This window comes from Macaca thibetana, chromosome 18 (assembly GCF_024542745.1).
Source record: "Macaca thibetana thibetana isolate TM-01 chromosome 18, ASM2454274v1, whole genome shotgun sequence".
NCBI classification, from domain to species: Eukaryota; Metazoa; Chordata; class Mammalia; order Primates; family Cercopithecidae; genus Macaca; species Macaca thibetana.
Window position 1 is genome coordinate 66,778,142 of NC_065595.1, and position 23,616 is coordinate 66,801,757.

The 23,616-nt window shown below is 43.7% G+C and overlaps 2 long non-coding RNA genes across 2 annotated transcripts in view; both read right to left on the reverse strand.

Annotated features, from left to right (window-relative positions):
• Positions 1 to 12,869, reverse strand: part of LOC126941145 (uncharacterized) — a 29,630-nt gene extending 16,761 nt beyond the window's left edge. Inside the window, exon 1 of the long non-coding RNA XR_007721104.1 lies at positions 500 to 12,869. This is a non-coding gene — a long non-coding RNA (uncharacterized LOC126941145). The remainder of the gene's footprint in view (positions 1 to 499) is intronic.
• The window catches only part of LOC126941142 (uncharacterized), a 180,339-nt gene that overhangs the window by 79,488 nt on the left and 77,235 nt on the right, over positions 1 to 23,616 (reverse strand). The gene's annotated exons all lie outside the window — the stretch shown is intronic.

The following is a 23,616-nucleotide window of genomic DNA, read 5'->3' on the forward strand; positions in this document are numbered from 1 at the left end:
GTCTTTTACATCGGAAGAAGGAAATGTCTGTCTCTCAAAGTTGCTTTCTATACGGGCAAAGTAGCTACATCTAGTGTTTGAAGTACCAGACAGGATTAGGAAATTAATAACTTTTTATCTATACAAGAGAGAATGTGATTGTGAACAGCTTCACAATGCTTGATTTTCAGCAGTTTAAATGGAATCTAAATTGCATGCAATAAATCAGTGACATCTTTGATTCATTATAGATAATCAAGAGGAACCTCTTCTGTTTATTGGTGCTAACGGATTCAGAGCAAACACCATAATCTATCAAAAGAAGGGAATGGCCGCTAGTTGGGGAGAAGATAGCTTTAGGTAATGGGTCATTGCCACCATATGCCGGGTGCTGCTGGGTGCCAGGAACTTTATTACTTGTTTCACAAGACCCCCATGTGATGGGTAATACAGTCCTCCAAAACACAGACATGAGGCAGAACAACTAGGTTTGAGGCATGTGACTTGGGAAGTAATTTACCTTCTCTGTGCTTCGGTTCCCCATCTGTAAAAGGAAGGTGATAGTAATACATCCATGTTAGGCTTTAATAGAACCTGTCTCATTTAGAATAGGACCTGGCACATAGCTCTCACAATTAAGTTACCTATCGCCACCGCAGAAAGACAAACTGAGGTTCAGAGAGATTAAGTAACTTGCCAGGAACTACTGAGGCAGCAGGTAGCAGAGTTCAGATCCGAAGCCCAGCGTCACGAACTGTGTGACCCCATCCTTGCTCCCTAAGGGCTCCGTTGCCTTTCCCATTCTCCCCTGTGAAAGCACGCAATGGAAACCCATAGACACAGAGTCCAGGGATTTTACTTTCGGGATTTGGGGGAGTTTATTGGTTGGGGGTTAGCTTTCTTTTTTTTTTCAAAAGATGTTCTAAATTATTATGAGTGGCATTGGACTGTCTTTTCTGCATAGAAATCTTGGTTTGGTTTGGTTTGGTTTGACCAATGCCGGGCATTGACTAAAGAGCGAGCCATCACCTTGTCCAGGCCTTGGTGTTTGATGAGAGCAGATGGTGCTCTGTATTGGAAAGGCTGTGGAGAAAGTCACCCAGGTTGGCATTCTCTGGGGGTGAGATTGGAACCTAGGAACAGCCTCACCTTTCCCACTAGTCTCCCAAAACCTGCCCTTTACTCTTCCTGCCCTTGACTGTAAGCACCAGTGGTTCTGACCACAGAGAAGCAAGGTCTCCAAGGCAACCATTGCAATGCCTATGACATTAACAAAGGTGGTTCCATTCCTTCCCTTAGCAGGTCAGTCCCATTGGTTTATTTATTCAGCAAGTATTTATTGGGCACTTCAGTGGCCAGCCAGATGCTACGTTCTGCGTAGAAAGATACAAGAAAGGTGCTAAGAAAACATCAGTTCAGTTCAACACACTCATACCGAACACCTGCTCTGCTCAGAGCAATAAGCAGAAGGCAGGGGCATCAGAGTGAGTGAGCTCTGGAGGAACTCACATTAATATGTCAGAGGAGCTATATCTGAAAGCAAGACTAAGTCTTGTAAGAAATATTTTTCCAAAATGTTGCATGACTTTACAAGAGGGAGAGATCATTTCTCATTGGAGAGATAATAGGGAGGAGGAACTGGAAATATAGTAGGTTCCTGGAGGAAGTAAAATGTGAGCTGGACCCCATGGACCCAACCAGCTAACTGTGATATTGTGTGCATTTAAGAGTCAACATAGGCCCCAGACAACAGTGCAGAACAAACACTGGCCAAAAACCAGCAGTGCATATATCTGTTCTGCACTTCATCAGTCAACCAATTTGTTGGCCACCTTCAATGTGCCAACATTCTTAGTTACTCAGGAGACAGCACTAAACAATATGCATTCCTTGACCTCATAAAGTTTCTTGAAACATAATCAGAGTTAACATTGACTGAGTGCTTAAGAGTCAAGCACTTCCTAATCATTGCTGTCCAATAGAAATACAATGTAAGCCACATACATAATTTCTAGTTTTCTAATAGGCACAGTAAGTAACAGGTGAAATTAATGTTAACCATGTTTTTATTGAACTCTATTTGTAGTCCAAAATATTATCACTTTAGCATAAGTCTTTGCAATTTGGTTCAAGCAACCGTGCACCCGAGTTCCACAGACACACATGGAGTTCTCTAGAGCAGTGATCCCCAGCCTTTTTGGGACCAGGGACTGGTTTGGTGGAATACATTTTTTCCACAGATGGGGGTGGTTGTGGGAGGGGATGATTTTGGGGATGAAACTGTTCATCGGGCATTAGTTAGATTCTCATAAGGAGCGCGCAACCTAGATCCCTCCATGCGCAGTTCACAATAGTGTTCGAGCTGCTATGAGAATCTGATGCCATTGCTGATGTGACAGGAGGCAGAGCTCAGGGGATAACGCTCACTGGCTCACTGGCTCACTGTTCACCTCCTGCTGTACAACCTGGTTCTTTTCTTTTTAAAGTCTTGCTCTGTCGCTCAGGCTGGAGTACAGTGGCGCCATCTCCACTCACTGCAAGCTCCGCCTCCCGGGTTCACGCCATTCTCCTGCCTCAGCCTCCTGAGTAGCTAGGACTACAGGCGCCTGCGACCATGCCTGGCTAATTTTTTGTATTTTTAGTAGAGACGGGGTTTCACCGTGTTAGCCAGGATGGTCTTGATCTCCTGACCTCATGATCTGCCAGCCTTGGCCTCCCAAAGTGCTGGGACTACAGGTGTGAGCCACCGCGCCCGGCCGCAACCTGGTTCTTAACAGGCCCCGGACTGGTACTGGTCTATTTATCCTTCAGAGCCCTTCTCAGGTGTTATTTCTTCCGTAAACCTTCTTTGACCCCCACGGAGTCAGAGATGCCTGTGCTTTCTACTGTTCAAATAGATCCTGGAATCATGTGTTTACTTGTTTGTCTCATCCATTAGAGACTAGAGTGTCTGATTGACTTTGAATTATTGGCATCCAGTGTGGGATTTTGTACAGAGTAGATTCTTAACCAAAATGTGGTGAGTTATTGTTTCTTAGTTAGGGAATGTCTCCTTAAGAAACTTACAATATGTCTGGAGTTTATTCCCTTTAGCAGTTACCACGTCTCTCCTTGAGTGAGAGGAGACCAGGCAGGTAAATTTCAGATGAAAGCTTGGGCAACAGCTGCAGGAGGAACCGCGGGAGCTGAGCATCTGGGATCAGACAGGCGGGCAGACAGACTTGAGCAGAGAAGATCACCAAGATACCAGTGGGTGAAGGAGCACTTGAGGAAGTCTGACTACCCTCTCAATGGAATTCCAGAAGCAGATAAGGGAGAAATGGGGGAGAGGCAATATATGAAACATTTGCCTCCTGGGAAGAAAGCTCAAAGGAAGTACGTGTTCTAACCATTTACCTGTAACTCCACTCGCGGCCTTGGAAAAAGTGACAAATCCTTCCATCTCCGTGTGGCAGCAGGATGCTTGCTTGCACAAGTCGTTGGCGGGGGCAGAAATCGCAGGGCAGGCGCAGTCCTGTCTAGAAATCAGGAAACTGAACTCTCATCCTGCTCTGCTACTGTTTAAAGTTAACGTTTAAAATTAGCGCAGGACTACAGAAAAAAAATAGGGCATCTAGAAATTCAAGGCCATGGTCTAGGATAAAAAAGAGCCTTTTGGGAAACGTAATTCCAGTATAACCAGGTCTTTTCAATACAAACAGCACTCCTGGTGCAGGCTGTGGCCACCCTGGGCCATATCCTTTTCTGAAGCCTTGTCTTCTAGATTTGGATTTATAAACAACATATAACTTGTTTTTTTCTTCTTTTTGTCTAGAGGAAATTGAATACATTCACATTGATTATGACTATATATTTAGACGCATTGCTACCATTTTATTTTGTGCATTCTGTTTGGCTCGGTTTTCTAATTGCTAATTCAAAAAAAATGCTTTTTTTTTTTATTTCTGGCCTTCTGCATTGTTTGAGAGTATTCTCCCTCCCCCACATTTTATTTTTGTCTCTCTATTACTTTGGTAATTATACATCCTAATTTCTATTCAGCTTTATCAGTCCTGAGAAAGTCTCAGTCATTAATGTTTCATATATTGCCTCTCCCCCATTTCTCCCTTATCTGCTTCTGGAATTCCATTGAGACAGTAGTCAGACTTGGTACTCACCCCTTGTGTCTCTTGACTCTGACCTAGAGCCCCCACATGCCAAATACCAGTCAGTACTATCGCCGGGTAACAGCTTTCTCTCCGTGTCTTTAGACTCCTGCTCTCCCCATACAAGCATGAGTGCAAATGAATTTAACTTTACAGAAGGGAGCTCATCAGGATTCTAGATGCCGTGGCAAGCCACTGAGGGAAGACAGGCCACCCCTGAGCTTAGTGACACTGCTGCCATATGAGATGACTTCCCCTCACCTGTAGTGCTCTGCCGACATCTGGGGGACTGAAGCTAAGGGGTCTTCCCCACCGCTCGCTGCTACACTTTGAATGTGTCTCTTAAAGCTCGTGTGTTGGAAACGTAATGCCCAGTGCAACAGCATAGAGAGCTGGGGCCTTAAAGAGGTGGTTAGGTCATGAGGGTTCCGTCCTCGTGAACAGATTAATGCCATCTTGGGAGTGGGCTCCTGACAAAAGGCTGAGTTTGGATGCTCCCTCCCTCTCCCTCCTCTGCTCCTTCCTCCGCATCCCCATTCTCTCTCCACCTTCTGCCATTAGATGATATGGGTCTCACCAAATGTGGGCCCCTTGACCATGAACTTTTGGAACTCCCCTCCAGAACTGGAAGAAATAAATCTCTGTTCTTTATAAATTACCCAGTCTCAGGTATTCTGCTAGAGCAGCACAACACGGACTAAGACGTTCCCCCTCAGTAACACTGAGTCCTGGGAAGCCCAGTGCTCCTGGCCTGACCCCGTTACTATCATCATCCATTCACGCAGGTTTATTCAAACACCAGAAAGTTCATCTCTACAGCTCCTCCTTTATCAGAGCGGGGGCCAGTTTGTGGTCATTCTCCTCTCACGTGGGCATCAGTGAGGTTGGATGTACACGCAGGCTCAAATTACAAAGTCTGCACCTGCCTTCCAGCAAGAATCCCAGTCTCTCCTGGGATAGGAAGTCACTTCACCGACACATTTCCAAGGTTCTCAAAGGTGTGTCCTCATACCTCTGTCCAGGAGGCGCCCATTCTAAGTTCAACATGAAGATTCCACCCCTCCTCTTCCTACTCCCAACCCCAGGGACCCTGACATGCCTCCTGCCATCTCACTGACAGCAGCAGAGCTGGGAGCAGCAGCTGCAAAATGCCCACCTGCCTGGGCATCTGGCGAGCTCCTACCCCGCCAGCCCTCATGCAGGATGGTGGAGAGAAACCCGTGGCACTGCCATGCGCTCCTTCAGACCAATGTGTCCCCCGCCCAGCGTTACAGCCCTTTGTTTCCACACACACTTATCAGGGTACCCCCAGACCCTGTGCCAACCCTCCGGCCTTCTTGGGGTGTGTCCCCAGACTCTTGCATTCCTCCTGTGAGTTCCTTCTCAGGACGCCTGTGAGCTTTTCCTGAAATGCGGCTTTTCCTGAAATGTGGCTTTTCCTGAAGTGTGACTTTTCCTGCGATTTTTATTTTTGTCTTTAAAAGTTCAGTGCTGTGCTAAAGTTCCAGTCCATTTTCTCCCAGGAGGTTTCACAGAATAGTGCGATTTTTCATCAATTCCAAAATATATTTTCACTTCCTATTTTCACTTGCTCGTGTCTCTGAAACCAACATGCGTTAGTGCTGATGGTTTTTAACAATTGGAATTGACAGAAACTTTTAAAATTACCGGTACCTACAATAATGGCACCTTCTACAACTGGTGGCATCTTGGAGTTAATAAAATACAGCAACTTTGTAGCTGGACAGAAGTGCCTGGGCTAACCGCAGCACCCGGTATCACCAGTTCACAGAATCCAGACCCCAAATGCACCTCAGCACACACTGCCATGTGCTGTCTGCCAGTGCCTACCCCACTCACCGAGGACACTTGGGACTCCTAACCACCACCAGTGTTTCCTCTTATTTCCGGAGAAAGTATGAGTACATGAGAGAAAGGACAACCACAATCATCATCACATCTAAGGGGACAGCTGCTCACTAGACGATTACTATAGACTGTATTACTGGTTTTTGGTTTTTTGTTTTTGAGACAGACTCTCTTCTGTCGCCCAGGGTGGAGTACAGTGGTACGATCTCAGCTCACTGCAACCTCCGCCTCCCAGGTTCAAGCGATTCTCCTGTCTCAGCCTCCCGAATAGCTGAGATTGTAGGTGCCCAGCACCATGCCTGGCTAATTTTTGTATTTTTAGTAGAGACGGGATTTCACCATGGTGGCCAGGCTGGTCTCAAACTCCTGACCTCAGGCTTACTATAGACTGTGTTACCGTTATTATTAAAGGCATCGAAGTGCCTGGATTATAGAAAGGAGCCAAGGGACTCATATATGCCCAAAGCCGTGTCCCCATAAAGTCCCCAGCTAATACCTCCCTGCTCTGTATGGCATCTCTTCCAGCCTTTGAGGAGTGCTGGTAAAAGAAGTTGTTCATCTAACCTATAGACAGTATTTCTGTAGTTAATGCAATCCACAGACAGCATTTCTTTAGTAAGCCCTTTTTAGTAAGCTCGCAGTTTATTTTTCTCTAAGGTCAATTAAGATCTTGAACCGTCGGCAGGATGCAGTGGCTCAGGCCTGTAATTCCAGCACTTTGGAAGACTGAAGTGAGAAGATTGCTTGAGGCCAGGGGTTCCAGACCAGCCTGGGCAACATGGTGAGATGCCGTCTACACAATAAAAAATTTTAAATTAGCCAGGTGTGGTGGCGAATGCCTGTAGCCCCTGCTACTCAGTAGGCGTAGGCAGGAGGATTGCCTGAGCCAAGAGGTTGAGGCTGCAGTAAGCTGGGATCATGCCACTGCACTCCAGCCTGGACAACAGAATGAGGCCCTATAAAATAAACAAAAACAAAAAACCCTTCAACTGTCTATGCAAGCCAGCATGGCAGGCTGACACCCACAAAGAACTTGTCGAGATTCTAGTACATTTGTGCAATGGTCAACAAATCTTACATAATTTCTCTTCTTTTATATTTTAAGAAGGATAACATACGGTTCACACTCAGATCTGCCCTGATCAATGAACAATAATTGGAAAACAACCATAAGATTGTGGCAGTGCATGTAAACACTGCGCACTGTTTTAAAAAATAATTTGGCCTCTAAAATTTTCTATTTAGCCACCTTTAATCGTAGTTACCAGCATATTTGCTCTTCTTACTCACATCCATCTCCTTTTACTGCTTCCCTGAACTCGAAAAAATACCTCCCTTCACGGGCAGGATTGAGGATTGGATTTCGTCTGGGAGACCTCAGAACGGAGTTGTTCTCCATGTAGCACTTGACTCATTCTAGCCATGACATCCCTACCCTAGCGGCAGCTGCAACCTGCTGTGTCCCACATGCAGCTAAAGCCATCCTCATCTTCCCTGGACCACAGTCATCTAAAAAGCTATGTAAGTCCATCTTAGGGGGCTGCACACTAATAATACTCCTGCCACGGTGCTCTGGTTCTAATACTTGGAGCTCCATTTTACTCTCCTACCCCCATTTCCAGGACTTGAGGCTCTGTTTCCTGAGCCCCAGCTCAGTGGCTGGGACTGCCCCCTCACCACAGACCTGCCTAGTGCCACCGGCTTTCCGGCCTTGCCTTCTTGAATATTCCTCACTGTGTATTACACTGCTGCTATTCTTCTCCTGGCTCATGGGGCCCCTTTCCTGGGTCACTTACATCATCTAAATTCGCACTGCCCACACCTGGGCACCATGTGCTTTGATTGCCACCAAAGGAGCAGCTACTCCTTGGATGCATGCTAGCCTGCTACACCAGTGCTTTTTTGGTAGCAGCTGGAACTGGGTTTGTCCCTTTGGTACCTGTTCCTGGCCTTCTCATTTGACTTTACAAGTAACTTACCATGCCCTGTTCATTCCAGAGGTGTGTCCCTGTTACTAATGGTATTTCTTTGGCCTGGAATGCCTTCTCATCGCTCCTACACTCCTCCATCCCTCAAGCTCAGCTCAAAATTTACTTCTTCTGTATTTCTTGCTCATTTCAGTGTTCACAACTTTCAGTAGGAATTAAACAAATATTTGTTGAACAGACAGAGGTACAGTATGGGATAGACAAAGGGCAGCCAGGATACATTGAAGGCAAAAGGAGGGGCCAGGTGCTATGGCTCACACCTGTAATCCCAGCACTTTGGGAGGCCGAGGTGAGAGGATCACCTGAGGTCAGGAGTTCAAGACCAGCCTGGCTAACATGGTGAAACCCTGTCTCTACTAAAAATACAAAAAATTAGCCAGATGTGGTGGTGGCCACCTGTAATTCCAGCTATTCGGGAGGCTGAGGCAGGAGAATCACTTGAACCTGGGAGATGGAAGTTGCAGTGAGCCGAGATTGTGCCACTGCACTCTGGTCTGGGCAACAGAGAGAGACTCCATCTCAAAAAAAAAAAAAAAAAAAAAAAAAAAAAAGAAAAAAAAAGAGAAAGCTAAGCAGGTGGGTAAGTGCTATCTGGAGTAGATGACAGGAGGTCTGGGTGGATGGATAGGGCAAAGTAGGACTGGAGTACTGAGAGCACCCAGTATCTCAAGTAGAGGATTGGAGCGACCATAAAATCAAGAGAACTAATTACTGGAAAGAAGGGCACAAGGTTTTGACCATTTACTCAGAGCCTCAGCAAGAAATCGGGCACACAAACCAAGACATTAGGTCGAAAAGAGACCAACTCAACTACATTAACTCTGAACCTCATGAGTTCTTGGGCGAGGGCTTCTTACACTATGTTATGAGAATGAGGCAGTATTTGTCCTAAGAACTTAGAAAGTATATATTTGAAATATTGAACTTGGTTTTGCTCCTACAGTGCTATAAACTAGCATTCCCACATTTTACTCCTAAAATGACATGGGTCATCTTAAGAAGCTACTGTTAAATGATTAATTAATTAATTTATCCTAAATTAATTGAGTTCCATGATTGAAAGATGTTTGAGAAATCTCACATGCTTAACAAATGGTTGGTGTTTGGGTGGACAGCCTGACTGATTCTGATGTTATCTAGTGGTTAAACGAGATGGCACGTAAGGTGCCTCTCAAAGATGAGGGTCCTTAGAGTCTGTAATTTAATGGTTTCTAGAATCTGGAATTTGGTTCCCATTCATGTCTTATGAGTTTTCAATGTCAGATATCAATTTGTGACCCAAAATGCTAGAAAAACTTAAAAGTTTTATTACTTTGCTTGATTTTCAACTTCACATGGTTCTTACTCTGTTTATGAGAGTGTAAGTTGATACAACCTCTCAGAAAAGCAATTTGGCAGGATCCAATAAAGCTGGAAATTCCCCTAACCTATTGCTATGGACTGAATTGTGCCCCCGCCACACACTCTCTCTCTCACACACACACAGACACACACACACACACACTCACACACACTCTCACACACACAGACACACACTCTCACACACACGCACACACACACTCACACACACTCTCACACACACAGACACACACTCTCACACACACGCACACACACACTCACACACACTCTCACACATTCTCACACACACACTCTCTCTCTTTCACACACACACTCTCTCTCACACACACACACACTCGCACACACAGTCATATGTTAAGGCCCTAAGCTCCCACGTGACTATATTTGGAAGGAGGTAATTAAGATTAAATGAACTCATAAGGGTGGGACTCTAATCTGATAGACTGTGACCTTATAAGAAAAAAAGACCAAGTGCTGGGCTCACAACTGTGTTTCTAGCACTTTTGGAGGCCAAAGCAGGAGGATTCCTTGAGCCCAGGAGTTCCAGACGACCCTGGGCAACACATCTTTACACCCATCTCTACAGAAAATTTAAAAACTAGCTGGGTGTGGTGGTGCATGCCTATGGTGCTAACTACTCAGGAGGCTGAGGTGGGAGGATCCCTTGAGCCCAGGAGGTCAAGGCTGCAGTGAGTAATGATCTCACCACCACACTCCAGCCTGGGTGACAGAGTGACACCCTGTCTCAAAAGTAAATAAATAAATGGAAAAGATCTCTCTCTCTCTCTTTCTCCCTCTCTCTCTCTCTCTCTCTCTCTTTCTCTGTATTTCTCTCTTTCCCCCTGCCATATGAGGACACAGCCAGAAGGCAGCAGTCTGCAAGCCAGGTGGAGGACCTCCATCAGCCATGCTGGCACTCTTATCTCAGAATTCCAGCCTCTGGAATAGTGAGAAAATAAATTTCTGTTGTTTAAGCTGTTGTAGCTGTCTATGATATTTTTTAATGGCAGCTCCAGACATTTAAGACACCTATAATCTAAGAAATCAGAAGTTCAACTTTGGCCAGGCACGGTGGCTCATGCCTGTAATCCCAAGACTTTGGGATGCTGAGGAGGGCAGATCACAAGGTCAGGAGTTCAAGACAGCCTGGCCAACATGGTGAAATCCTGTCTCTACTAAAAATACAAAAATTAGCTGGGCGTGGTGGTGCATGCCTGTAATCCCAGCTACTCGAGAGGCTGAGACAGGAGAATCGCTTGAACCAGGGAGTCAGAGGTTGCAGTGAGCCGAGATGGGGTCACTGCACTCTGTCTAAAAAAAAAAACAAAAACAAACAAACAAAAAAACCCCAAAAAAACCCTTCAACTTCTAGGTATTCAAACAAAAGAAAACTCTGAACATAAGTCTAAGGAGCCATGTACAACAAAAGTTGAAACTCACCTAAATATTCATAAATTGGAGAATAAAGAAATAAATTGTCCTGCATTGATACAGTGAATACTATAAAACAGTTAAAAACAAATGACTCATCTACTAATCTGCAGTTGCCAATATCTCAAAATTTTAATATGGGGCGGAAAAGGCCAAGTTGCATGTTGACGTGTCAAATATGATAGCATTTGTATAAACTTTCAAACACAAAGCATTTTAATTCTGTAAATATGCATGTGAAGCAAAAATGTGATGGAAAGAATATTCACCACCTCCAAAATAGTGATTGACTCTGGATGGGAGGGAAAGAAGAAGAGTGGGGGTATAAAAAGGACCCTCAATTGTATTTTGTTTGCTACCTGTAAGTGGATTAGTCCATCTCCATTTTTCCTGTCCGTGCAGTCTGTATTTTGCCCCAACCACAACACCAAAGCGTATTTTGCCAAGACACCAACAACTTCCATAGTGACACTACACTATCCATATTTTACTAGACTTCAGCAGGATTAACCCTTCCTTTCTTCTAGATATTATCCCCTTACTTGGCTTCTGAAGACACTTGGCTCCTTTTTAGGGTTCTGCGTTACCTCCTTCTAGGTCAATAGCAGAATGAATGCCCGGTGATTATTCCCAGGCATCTTACATTCTGGCATCTCTCTCCTGGTATTATCATCTCATCTACATGTTAATAACTCCCAAATTCAAATCTCTAGCACCGATTCCCTTCCTTGAGCTCTTGGCTCATATCTAAATGTCAACTTGACATTTGGACTTGGATGTCTACTAATTATTGCAAACATAATATGTTCTGAACTGAACTTCATGATCCCTTCCCATCCCTAAACATACTAATGTCCTAGTCTTCATTATAAGTGGTTCTACATTCATTCCATTTCTCAAGTCCACATTCTAAGAGTCATGCCTAATTCCTCTCTTTAACTCCCTCTGCATCAATTATCACTAAGTCCTGTTGCCACTACCCTGACGTTCCCCCATCTCCACAGTTTATTGCCTGGATTGATGTATTTGCTAATCCTCCATTGGCTATCTCTGCTTTCACTCTCTCTTGCCATTTTCCACAAGTAGCTTAAGGGATCTTTTTTTCTTTATATCTGTTTCTTATATCTAAAGGTTTCATAATAATATGTTGTATGTCAAAATGACAACCAAAAAAAATCCCAGTGTATACCCATATACCCACAATGCAACTTAATTAAAACAACATTGCAAACATTGGTGAAAGAGCTGAATATGTCTCCCTAATTAGGTCCCCTTTCTTCCCCATGAAAGGTAAGCATTAATCTGTATTTTGGTTTGTAATTTTCATGCATTTCTATACATTTTTATCCTTGTTCTTGATTTCTAAGCAATACATACAATGCTTGTGCCTTTTAAACTATATTTATGGGTGTCATACTAAGTGTTTTTTCTACAACTTTCTTTCATTCCACAGTATGCTTGTGAAATTGATCTACTTTGATACCTCTGACTCATCAATTTCTCAGTGCTGTATAGTATCCTAAATATAGAAAATAATTTCTTTTCCCATTGATACTTTGTTTCTTTTTTGTTATTACAATGTTATTATGAACACATTTGAGGCGTTTCCTTGCATAGACGTACAGAACTTTATTTAAGATAAGTATTCAGTGGTAGGATTTCCGGGTTGAAAAGAATAAGCATCTTCAACTTTTCTTGGTATTTTCTTGGTATTGCATACCACTCTCCACAATATCGTTTACCACTCTAACCCCCACCAGCAGTGTGTGAGTACCGATTCCTCCACATCTTTTCCAGCATGTTATATGGTAGGTCTATTGACTTTTACCAATCTGATGGGAATGAAAGAGTATCTTTTGGCTTTTAAAATCTGCATGTCCCTGAACATAAGTCCCCTTGAGCATCTTTTTCATGTGAATTGACTTCCATTTTCCTATTGATATATTCAACCCACTTTTCTATTGAATTTTTTCCTTCTTCTTGATTTGTAGGGATTTTTAAATATATTCTGAATACTAACCATTGGTTGGTTTTATGATTGCTTGTCTCTTCCCTCTTCAAATCTTATTTTTTGGTAGAAGTTTTTATTTTAACAATAAAAAGTATGATTTATGAATCTTCTCGTTTGCAGTTTGCTTTCTATGTCTTGTTTAAGAAATCCTGCCCTACTCTGACCTTCCAGCAATGTAAATCAGACAACGTCCGTGTTCTGCTTAAAATCCTCCAATGACTACCTTTGCCTGAAAATAAAATCCAATTTCCTTCCTTGCCTGCGTCTCTGACCTTACGGTGACACTGCCTCCCTCGCTTGCTATATGCCCACCTTCTCTTCATTCTTCAAACACACAGAGCTCATTCCCAGTGCTCAGGGTCTCCCTGTTCCCTGCTGCCTCGATTGATCTCTGCTTATTAGGCACATGGCTGGTGTCTTCTTGTCACTTTGGTCTCAGCTCGAAGATTACCTCAGAGCGACCTCCTTTGACCTAAGTATCCCAAGCTCCTCCCTCCATCATTTTCTAGAACGTCACCCCCACTTTCTATTCTCTGCGGCACTGTGGCTGTGTGGGATCCTCATGTGTGTTCATCTGCTCTCACTCTATCATCGCTACTGATGTGTAAAGCGTCTTCGAAGCAAGGACCCTCACCTTCCTGCTGCCTCTGTACCTTCAGCTGGGGAGCACTCATTAAAACACAAAAAAGCACATAATCGCTATCTGTTGAATGAATAAATAGAGAACATATTTGGGGACCTCGTCCCAAGATGATGAGAAGGCAGCTGTCTGCAAAAGTCTGTAAAGATCACAGAGGTGAGATACTGAGCAAGAGACCCAAGACCTGTGTCATTCTTGTTTCTAAAGAGAATATCAGAATAAAATGGAACCAAAACAATCAAAAATATAATAGATTTTTAAAGAAAAAGTGTTTCTGAAGAAAAGCTGAGTCTTCCCTCAACCTAATCTATTCTTAACACTGCTGTCAGAATGTTCCCTTCACAGCACAAGTCAGATCAGGTTTCTCGTCTGCTCAAAACCTTGCAGTGGCTCCCAGGTCACTCAGAAAGAAAGCTGACGTCTCCATCATGGTCACAGGGCTCTACTGGACCCAGGCCCCTGCACTCCCTGACCTCCCCTTGCTCTCTCCTCCCATCTCACTCTGCAGTTCGCTTTCTCACTGCTTCCCTCAGCTGTGGCTCCCTCTACATAAACCTCCCGTCCTTCAGGGTGTGCACTTGGCTTCTACCCTCACCTCCTTCAACTCAGGCTCAAATGTCCCTTTCTAAGACAGAGCTACCCAAAACCACCCTACTGAAAATTGCATCCCACCTCTATCCAGCAGGTCCCTACCCCTTTCCAAACACTACGTAATTTACTCTTTGTTTTGTTGACAGAGTCTGTCTCTGTTGTCCAGCCTGGAGTGCAGTGGCACAATCTCAGCTCACTGAAACCTCCACCTCCCAGGTTCGAGAGATTCTCCTGCCCTACCCACCTGTGTAGCTGGGACTACAGGCGCATGCCACCACGCCAGGCTAAATTTTTGTATTTTTAGTAGACACAGGGTTTCACCATGTTGGCCAGGCTAGTCTCAAACTCCTAACCTCAAGTGATCCACCCCCCTCAGCTTCCCAAAGTGCTGGGATTACAGGCATGAGCCAGTGTACCTGGCCTGTAATTTACTCTTTATGTTGTGTTTCCTGATCGTCTCTCTCCATGAAAATAAAATCTGTGCCGTGGGAAAAAGTGACTCAGAATCAACACCAAGACACATTCGGGTAAATTTACGGAAGCTCCATTTCAAAGGAATCCAGGCAGAGGAAGAGAACACCTTATGGCGGCAGGGGGGAGGGTGGAACCAGGCTAGCACTGATTTTTCCTTGACTGTTTGTGCCAGAACATAGGGCAATGCCCGCAGCATTCAGAAGGAGAAAGCGCATGACACAGAACTCCATAAGAGGGACAAGTTGTCCTCCATGTGTACCTGTCTTTCATGTATAAAGGCAACAGATATTCTCAGCCATGCAAGAACCCAAGGAAATTAGAACTGTCCAACTATCACTTTCCGAATTAGTTTGCTGGGAATTGCATGGAGTAAGGTGAGGCCATGGTGTTTGCTGGGTGCCGTTTCTGTCCCTGGGAGTGGTCATGACATCATTTCAGCTGTGGACCACAGGGCTGTCATTTGTTGAGTGACTAATCACCACTGACCAGGGCTTTTCACCTCCTACATGATGAAAACCACACACCTTCATTTATGAGACAAATATTTTTAGCCCATTTTACAGGAGAATCCAAAGCAGGGCAAAGGCAAATAACTTCTTAGAGTATTCAGTGGCAGAACCAGGGTTCAAATCCAGGTTTGCCTAGCAACAAGGCTTGTACTACGTCGATTATAAAAATTAACCTGGCACCTACCAAACAATTATGTGAACAGTCCGTATGGGCCATGTCACAAAGCTGAGATCTTCATTGTATAAAAATATTTTCCAAATCTGGATTTTTATGTTCCAATTGTTCAAGAATATGTCAGGGAGCAAAATCCCCACCCAGAAATGATACAGAAACGACTGAGACTTTCCATCTAGAAAAGGAAATAGGAATAAAGAACTTCATGAATATAATCTTTAATACCGTGAGTTTCATGGATACAGTTGATGCACTTTGAAACTTGAGAACAGGTAAGAAATAAAAGGAAGGCCCTTAACAGTCTGTATGCAACCTGTGCAACCCCCACCCCAAAATGTGAGAGTGGCAGGAAATGTAACTAGATGCAAACCACTCAGACACTTGGAAATCTGGTACCCTAAGAATCTATTTCCCATGTGAGACTGTGGCCATCAGAAGGGAGACATGGCATCAGGAGGACCTGAGCCTGAATCTTATTCCTCCACTTATTGAACAAGCTATTTCAACACTGTGTAGCTCAGCTTCTTCAGCTATAAAAAGTGTCTAACTTACTGAATTGGTTTAAACAATTAGTGATAGAACATAAGCAAAATATTTAGCATATCATCTGGTCCATTATAAGGTCTTAGTATGTGTCTACGATTATTAACAATAATGACAGTAGTTATAATACCCTCATGAAGCCTTTGAGAGCTTGATGCTAGCATGTTAGCAACAGGACTCCATGCAATATTGCAAGTTTTTTATTTTTTATTTTTATTTTATTGTATTTTATTTGTGTGGCTGGAATCTCCCTCTGTTACCCAGACTGGAGTGCAGTGGCATGATATCAGCTCACTGCAAACTCCACCTCCCTGGTTCAAGCGATTCTCCTGCCTCAGCCTCCTGAGTAACTGGGACTACAGACGTCACCACCACGCCTGGCTAATTTTTGTATTTTTAGTAGAGATGGGGTTTCACCATGTTGGCCAGGCTGGTCTCGAACTCCTGACCTCAGGTGATCCACTGGCCTCAGCCTCCCAAAGTGCTGGGATTACTATTGCAGTTTCTTTACATTTGTTGCTATCGACTCTGCTCTGTCATCTATTTTGACCTTTCCTTTTTGACCTTGGCTTGTATTCGTCAGAGTGGAGGTAAAAATGGTCCTATCAATATCCACGTTAGCTTCCGCCAGGGCCTAAGGAATCATCATGTAACTTTTCCTTACCTATCCTCTTCCTCATTCTCATGGGCTAAAATATGAGCCTTTTGCTTCTGACCTTTGAAGGCTGAATATGCCACATTAATGTGGTGTGCAAATGTGTACCAAGCATCCACGAGTAAAGTACACTTAATATTCAAGGGATATTTAATACATCTTTTTACTTATCCCACAGGCTTGCTATTAGAAGAAAGCAATAACTTGTTTCACCCGACTCTGATGACTGGCTTCATTTAATTTTTAAGGAATTATTTATTTACATAATTTCTGTTGCTACTTGATAAAGAAATACTGCATTTTTAGAGAAATGACTGGAGGCTCAGAAAACAAAATAATAAAGTGAGGAGAAAAATAGCAGAAGTGAAATAGAAGTAATTAGACTTGAATCTGACATCACTTTCGATAGCTAATGCAATATATTAGTGCAAAAGAGAGTAATTGTTTTCCATTTACCCTAGTATTATGATCATTATGAAAAATCACAATCATATTTAGGGAAGTTCTTGGTGTAAGCCAGCGTATAGAAGCTTTTTACTTGAACTGCATTACACTGACCCATTTTTGAGCAAGTGATTTTTTCTGCACACACAAAATAAAATTTTCAAAAAAATAATAAAATGTTACCAGCATCGTTCTTTTTATATCAAATTTACATATGTTCAAATAACGAATGCAATATCTGCTACTGTTCCAAAATATTCCATTATTTCTGTATCGCCAAAGTGTATCCTTTTGGGGGTTAAAATTTCAGCAGTTACTGGAACATGCGGGAACATCTTGTCTTATTGCCCTGTAAAAACATTTTGCTGTTGAGTAAGACACCGTGGAATCTGGTTTATATTTACTTTCCTTAACCGGACCTGTGTTGTGAAATGAGGTTTGCTTCTTATTATTGTATTCTTTCTAAAAAACTTTTTTTTCTACTTTAACCTTACGAATTGCAATCTAAGCACTACAACTAAAATGAGTTCATGACATTGTTACCCATCGGTAATGTGGGTCCGCAGCTGGGGGCCCTCCACACCTCATGCCTGAGAACAGCGAAAGGAGACAAACACACCACTGAGCCTGAACTTGTCACCAGAGCCGCCACTGTAAACCCCGGCCTGAGCTGCACATCACCTGTCCCCAGGTGTGGCCATCAAGATGAGTACAGAGGCCTCTGACTGCTGTCGGTGACCCCGTGACTGCTGTAGGCTTTCGGACAGTTCGGGCATCTCACTCACGTGCCAGCCTTTGTCCTGCTCCATCATCTCTGACCAAGGCCATTACCAATTCATGCTCTCAGAACTACCATCCAAATAGATGCAATGTCTGGCTCTTCCCCTCTACACCAGGCCTGGCCAAGAGAAGCCCCCAGCAGCACAGGAGGCCCAGAGTCAGAGCAGGGGTACACTGAACTGACTACTTCACGGTGCTCAAGAGCCTCCTGTTTGATACGGTAGCCACTGGCCACATGTGGATTTTCAAAATTCTGTTTTTGTTTGTTTTTTGAGACGGAGTCTCGCTCTGTTGCCCAGGCTGGAGTGCAGGGGTGTAACTTCGGCTCACTGCAAGCTCCACCTCCTGGGATCAAGCAATTCTCCTGCCTCAGCCTCCTGAATAGCTGGGATTACAGGTGCCTGTCACTGCACCTGGCTAATTTTTGTAGTAGGGATGGGGTTTCGCCATGTTGGCCAGGCTGGTCTCCAACTCCTGACCTTAGGTGGTCCGCCCTCCTCAGCCTCCCAAAATGCTAGGATTACAGGCAAGAGCCACTGTGCCCGGCCTTAAATTTCAATTAATTAAGTGCAAAGAAAATTAAGCTCCGTTTCTCAGCCTCGATATTTCACACGCTGAACACTCACATGAGTCTAGTAGCTATGGAGGTGGACAGCACAGAGTATGGAAGGTTCCTGTCACTGCAGAATGTTCCTGTGGACGGCACTGCCCTGGAAGGTATCACACATCCTCCAGCTGACGATTGTTAGGCCGGGAATTCTGCTAGCTCAGTCTGAATGGAAAACAGCCCTGTCTTTTTCTGACTGTCACCTGTTGCAGACTGGGGTAAGTCAGCTCTTCTCTTCAGGGCTTTATGTCTTTTCCTGGGAGGGCTTCCTGGAATTAGATTTCACTCCATGGTGGAAGGAGGGCAGGACTCACATGGTCATGGGTCCTAGGTTACTTGCCTGTGCTTTGACCTTTCATAGAATGGCTTTTATTGAATTGTGGTTTTGCACTGTCTTCTACTTATGAGAGGACAGTCATAGAAAATTCAGTATTACAAATTTAGTGTAGGGATCTTTTGAACTTTAGAAAAATTATATTACATAGTTTTTTTTTTTTTTTTTAACAAGACCCAAGGGGAGAAATTTTTCTCAGATCCTGGGGCCAGGACAAAATGTCCTCCTCATAAGCAACTCATGGGTATTTAGGTTTGAAAACAATGTCAATATTGTAACTAATTTCATTTTCCTCTTTGTTTCCACTATGAGAAGGCTCAGAGCAATAACATTAGAAGCAGTTGGGCTGAATCTGGTGGTTTTCATTTTTCTTTCTTGGTTGTATCGCTAATAAAAGCTTTTTGAAAGCCACCACAATATTTTTGGGAGAAAGTTGGAATTGGAATAAATTACTTTATCAATAGAAGGAAATATATTTGCAGAACCTTCAAAAGCATGTATCATGAAAATGCATAATCTAAAATCTAGGCTAAGAAAATCCATCTGTTGAGAAGATGTTCTCACAAAGGTGCATTCTCAAGAGACTTGACCCTCCATTGAGAAATCTGGTAAACAGGTATTTCTGGAACACAACAAAAGACTAAAAGAACTTAATGTGCCTGAAGTTATAAACACAAATGCAAATGTTCTGAGGACTAAAAAAATTTTTTTTATCACTTTGTTTTTAAGCAGAGGGTTTGTGTTGCTGTTGTTAAAAAAACATTGAAAGTTTCTAAAACTGTCACATTAACAGAGTTCTCACCATTCCCACACGAAGCATGGTCTCTATCATTGAAAACTATCTCTTGACTGAGGAAGAAATTAGTAAAAGTGAAAGCATCTCACTCCTCAAACACTTCCATCCTTCTTAAAATTTCCTTTAGTATTGTCAAAGTGTAGTTTGTTTTGTTAAAGGGTACTTTAAATTTTTTAAAAATTTCTTAGAAAGCTATAAATAAGGCAACTTCCCACTCAGAATTATATTGTCATGGCATCATACTTAACAAAGAAAGAAAAATAAGTGTTTTGGAATTAAAATTTGAAGATTCTGACTAGAGTAGATCCAGATATAGTACAGGAGAGCTGTCTGGAAAGTACTGAATTGTTGCTTAGTTGAAGCAACAGAACCCAAAAAAGTCTCCTACACAAAGGCAGCCTTAGAGTTCCAACCCAAACATGTGCTCGATAGTGATCATCTGACGTGCCGCTTTCAGGAAGAAGGTACTACTCACCCCTGTGTTGAGTCATATAAAGCAGTGCAGAGCATTCTGTTCATTAAATATCTTAGTCTCTTTCATATTTGTACCACAAATGCACGATCATCAATATAATTATGTCTTCTCAATCATTTGGTCAAATTTGGCAAGATAAGAGAAAATTATTTAAATAATAATAAATTACAGTCTTTGAGAATTTAATGAGTGCTCTGCATGCTGGCCAGTGTTCCAGATGGACTCTCTTATTAATGATTTAACGAACTATGGGGTAGGTACTGCTCCTAATTTCATTATATAAAAGAGGGAACTTGGGGGCTAATTTTTCCAAGGTTCACAGGCCCTCAGTGATAGATGGGACTGTAATCCAAGACTGAGTGCTTGACCACAGCTCTGTAAACCCTGAAAAGAGGATAAATGTCCTGACTGCAAGTCAGTGGTAGAGCTGAGAAAAAAAAAAAAAAGGAAGAGGGACCCAGATCTCACCAACCCCACACTGGAAGAGCCCTCCTGAGCTCTATCTCCACTGCTTAGAATCAACGGGAGCAAGCCATGCCATTAGAATGAATAGGCGCGCACCGAGACTGGATGGATGGCTCCCCAGATAACCGGGAGGAAACATTTCTGCCTTGGCTCTTATTATCTGATGTCAAACGGTTTCATTCTGCATCTCTGTGAAGAGAGGGCAAATGTGTTTTCACTTTTACAAAATTAATTTGCCTATAGTGTATTTAAAGTAACAATCATTCGAATTATCCATCTATTCTGACACCAGATAGTTGTGACCCTGAGTAAGCTTGGCTCTCCTATCTCCCTGCTCCCAATTCCATTAAATAAGGATGCATAAAGGGCTTTCTTATCAAAATGCCTTAGTATTTGATGATGAGTGTAACAGGCAAATGCTGAGCTGCCTTTGTATCTAGCCTGAAAGACCAGGCATTTTCCAGTGCAGCTTCCGTCCACATTTAAAGGTCTAATCCAAATATACTTTCTATTTGAAATAATTAAGAAATCATTTGGGCCAACATTTGAATATTCAAAAATAATTTAATACTATCAGTTGGCTGGGCATCTGTCTACACATTGTGGCCCACTTCATCTTCCAAATACCTAGGCTATCCCTAGAATGAACCTGCACTGACCCTATGCCCCTTTCCAGGTTGAGTAGAAGCGTTCAGGGAAGAGGGAGAGAGGGTCAACCCTTCCTGTTACTTCAGTCTTTGGGAACTGGTTTGTCTCAGCTTGAAGGCTTATGGCCAGTGGGCTGCCCAGCCCTGCATATCCACCCCAAGTGTATGGCTGAAAGGGCCCTTTGAGAAGGGGATGACAACTGAGCTCTCCCAGCCCCTGGGTGCTGCCAGCTGCCTCCTGAAATAGGAAGCCTCTTACCAGCCTGCAGGATGGCTGGGTCAGCAACCCTGCAGGAGCAATAATTCAAGCATTTTTATGGTATATTTCAGCTCTCTTGGGATTCTCCCCCACTGCATCTAAACTTTGGCATTTATAACTTATTCCATGTCAAAGTAAGGGACTTCCTGCATTTGGGTCGAAGATTGTGGTTGCTGTTGCTAAGTCTTATTAATCCAACATTGTCTGTTTTTGTAAAATAGCTTATTTAGATACCTTTGATGAGCATTTGTTGGGCTCCCTTTACACCTGTTTGAGTGTTCTCTCCTGAAGGTGAAGGAAAATATCATTCCTTAGCAATCTTTCTTCTTTCCCTTGCTCTGGTCCAAAGGGGAAATTAACTTGGCTCTAACTGACTAGCTACTGGCCACCTCCCACCTTCACCCTTACCTGAGGCCTGGGAACTTGGCAGGGGGTGCAGGGATGTAAGTCCTGATGTCCATACACAGGAGAAGACAGACGCCCCAGCTCAAACAGAGAGGATAAATTCACCATTCCTCCCCCTTTTTTGTTCTATTCAGGCCCTCAAGGGATTGGATAGTGCCCATCTGCAATGGTTAGGGCAATCTTCTTTATTCAGCCCCCAGCTCAAATGCTAACCTCTTCTGGAAACACTCTCACAGACACACCCAGAAGTAATGTTTACCACTAACTGGGCATCCTTTAGCCCAGTCAAGTTGACACATAAAATTAACATCACGGCTGACATGGGTTCTGAGTGGGCCTCCTTGGAGGGTTTGCTGTAGAAGGGCCCTCTGCAGATTTGAATGGCTCTTTCCAAGCAAACAGGCAGATCAAAAGTGAAATGATCAAAGAGAGTCTAACAAAGACATCGCGCCTGAGCGAGGTGAAGTGTGAATTGTGGAAGCTCTGTTTATGTTCCCATTCCTTGGGGAGTCGGGTACAAAGGCAAATTTTATTGCAGTAATGAAAAAAATCCATTGATTTACATGGTCCTGAAATGCATCTAGCCAGATGAAAGAACACAAACAAAACAAGAATTAACGTGATTCTCCTCCTGTCTCCTCCCTCCTCCTCCCTTCATGAACGTGGGTTTTGGGAGAAAGTATGACTTGTGGATGAGGCAGAAAGCAGGGACAAACTTCAGATGCTGCCTGGTTTCACTGCGTGGACTTGTCTCGCCAGCCATTCAGATGGGCAGAGTGACAGGAGGAAGGCTTCCTGCCAACTCCTAGCTGTCCTCACCCTGAGGTCCTATTCCACATGTTAAACAATTACTCAGATAAAGGCATAAAGGGCGTGGAGAGTATCAATTCTCCCCCTGACCTCTCTCATCTGAACCTTCTTCTTGTGTTTGGAGAATTGCTTACATAATAAGCCCTGATGAGAAGCAGAGCTTACCTCCAAAAATAGATTCTGAAAGTGTCAGACCCTGGCCGGGCACGGTGGCTTACGCCTGTAATCACAACACTTTGGGAGGCCAAGGAGGGCAGATCACGAGGTCAGGAAATCGAGACGTTGGTGAAACCCCATCTCTACTAAAAATACAAAAATTAGCTGGGCATGGTGGTGCGTGCCTGTAATTCCAGCTACTTGGGAGGCTGAGGCATGAGAATCGCTTGAACCAGGGAGTTGGAGTTTGCAGTGAGCTGAGATCATGCCACTGCACTACAGCCTGGCGACAGAGTGACACGCCATCTCAAAAAAAAAAAAAAAAAGAAAGAAAGAAAAAGAAAGTGGAGATATTTGGGTTCCAGGCCTCCGTGCAGCTGGAGTGTGGGTAGGTGACCCCAGCACAGCCACTCAGACTCACTGCCCTCCACCCACTTTGAACAGAGGATAGAAACTCAGAATAGTGACTGAGACAAATTCCTTCTGCTGGCAGAAGCTCTGGGTTTCCAGTTCAGCGCTGGCACCCCGTAGCATCTGTGTCCACAGTCCAGGGCCAGACACTGAGCAGGCAGTGCTGTCCAGGCGCCAGGAGCAGCAACGTCCTCCACCGCTGGGCTCTGTCAAGTGGTTTGTGATGCCATCCCTTCTGCTGCTCAAGCTACCTTCTCCCTGTTCCACCCAAAGGTCTATGGCCTTCCCAGTGCACCAATGAACCACTCAAAGTCTTTGCAGTCAATTTCTTCTCTTGTTATAGCAGCCAGAGTTGGCTTTGTTGCTTCTGACCAAGAACTGTTGACTGGCAGCATGCTTTTCAAACTTTACCAAAGCCATGAGGCTGGAAGGAAAGCAATCTACTAGATGGCATACAGGATATAAAAGACTATCAGGAGTTGGAACCTAAGAAGAGGATATCGAACAGATAAATGGGTGTGCCTAATGCCGTGAGACTAGGCTTGAGCAATACTTCTCCAACCTGAGTTGAAAAATTCAGACACTTTTACAAAACAAAGGGACACTCTCAGCATTGATTTTAAATATGTTTTTTTTTTATCACATTGCTGCTCAAATA